The sequence below is a fragment of the Borostomias antarcticus genome (assembly GCF_949987555.1).
Source record: "Borostomias antarcticus genome assembly, chromosome: 15".
NCBI classification, from domain to species: Eukaryota; Metazoa; Chordata; class Actinopteri; order Stomiiformes; family Stomiidae; genus Borostomias; species Borostomias antarcticus.
Window position 1 is genome coordinate 16231590 of NC_140248.1, and position 2500 is coordinate 16234089.

Genomic DNA, 2500 nt, shown 5'->3' on the forward strand with positions numbered 1-2500 from the left:
GAACTTGGTGGCTATGTGATAGTTGTTTTGCAGTAGTCGAATCGTCGTTTTGCAGTATGGATCGGAATACCTCTGAAACTAAGTATATAAACTATTGAAGAAAGACAAGCAGCGGGCTTGAAGGGTAAGTAGGTTAATGGTTAATTAGGTAGGTTAATTAATCCTCAGGAAGCCATGAAAAACTATATGCTGAAGAAGAGTGTGGTTTTGCCTATAAAATGAAATGCTACAGAAAAAAAACATTATCATATAGATTGTACATGTAGCCCCTGCTTTCATTTAGATTAAATTGACAAGTAAAAAATATTTATTTAATGAAAGACTGCTCTACTCTAATTTTGACCAAGGAAAGGGTCAGGGTGCAGGTTGTCAATATTTACTAAGATTTAAAGCTTCAACTCACTTTGGAGAGCTATATTTGAAATTGTCATGTAGGTAATGACATCAAAGGGTGCCTTACATTCCACCGGTCCATAGGCTCTGTAAGTGTGTAGAGGACCTGGGTTCTGTTGTGACCCAGATAACAGCTCCCCGTGGACATAGTGGCCTTGTTTCTAAAAGTGAACTTTTACTCCACCGGGGCTGGGGGGAACGTCTATACCCTAATAGGCTATTATGTGACTCAGAAATTAGGCTATATTATACCATGAACAGTTATTTTGCCAAATAGTCCCTTTTAAAGCTGCAGTAGCCTAGCCAATGTTTTCATAAGATTTGAAACATTAAAAATTTGCTATTGTTATGATAACTTGAGATGAATAAGTGATTGAGCTCCTCTGTGGAAGCCGGTTCTTTGACGACTAGGCCTACTGATAAACAAATAAACTAACATAAATAAAGTTAATCAAAGTGTCTTTTGTGTTCAACCCTTTTTTGGAGCGATATTGGTTACAAATATAGTGGCTTAGCTTTGCACCTAAAGCAAATATATGACTTACACATAAAGTAAAGGATTCAAAGATAGTTTGACTGATTTGAGTGATTATTGATATTGTCATTGTATTTTATTTGCTTTGTGGAGTGCTTAAATACGTTTGGTAGTGGATGCTACCCACTGAGCAAAGACACGTCTAAAAGACGTCTTTTAGATGTCTTTTTCGTCTTTTTCGGACGTCCAAAGACATCCAATTAGGAGCCAGAATGAAAGTTTTTTTAGACGTTCAGATATTGAACCCGTTCTGCATGTCCACAGACGTCTTAGAGGGGTCCAAGCCAGACGTTTGAATATTGAGGGGTCCAGCAGACGTACAAATGGGGTTCTGGACCGACGGACGTTATTAAGACATGATCTGAACGTCTCCCTGACGTTGTGTGTTTGCTGGGTAGCTGGTTACCATTGATATGCGCTAGCATTAGCATAATGTGTATGCCCACAGAGGACAGCATGGAATCAGCTGAAAAAGGTCTCCATGGATCAACTACGTAATGGCCAAGTAGTAAATGAGACTATGTCCAAAATCCCGAACTATTCCTTTACCTTTTACATGGGAGCATGAGGGAGCAGATGTGCTCTGGAAAGATGCTTAAACAGCATTCGAATAGTCTCAACATGTGCTCCAGAGGAGGCATGAGCAGCTCTGAGCGCGGAGCATTAAAATGCACTCTACGATAAAGCATTAATCACTCTACAATAAAGCATAAATAACTACAATAAAGCATTAATCACTACAATAAAGCATAAATAACTACAATAAAGCATTCATCACATGTGTCAAACAGCCTAGTTCTGAAGAGTTTCTATTCTGTTATCCTATGTTAAGTCGGTGTGTGTGTGTGTGTGTGTGTGTGTGTGTGTGTGTGTGTGTGTGTGTGTGTGTGTATGTGTGTGTGTGTGTGTGTGTCTGTGTGTGTGTGTGTGCTCATGTGTGTGTGTATGTGTGTGTGTGTGTTTGTGTGTGTGTGTGAGAGAGAGAGAGAGGGAGAGAGAGAGAGAGGGAGAGAGAGAGAGAGAGAGAGAGAGAGAGAGAGCGCATGGGTTAATGCAAGTAATGGGGACCTTCAGGCCCTGACTGACCTGCTGTTTTCATTATGACAAAGTGCTGTCGGCAGCAGAGATCATCCTAAATGGCATCTGCACCTCCATTAAGTTGTCATGATACTCAGGGTTGCATCATCCTGAACTGGTGGACAAAGGCCATTATCTTCCATCCTCTCGCACGATGAGGAACATTTTGCAAGCCGAGTAGTTGTTTCATTGATGGCTGGGCTTTGTTTGTGAATTAAAACGGCATTATCTAAGATTTTCATATGATTTTTTTTTACTTATATTTTGTGTCAGAAGAATAATACATTAATAGTTTACTGTACAACAATTTCCTCTTGAGGGCAAATTATCTATCTATCTATCTATCTATCTATCTATCTATCTATCTATCTATCTACAGTGTATCTATCTATCTATCTATCTATCTATCTATCTATCTATCTACAATCTCAAGCATTCCGTCATCTCCCATTTTATGCTACTGAACACTTGAACACTTGAACCAACAATTGATCA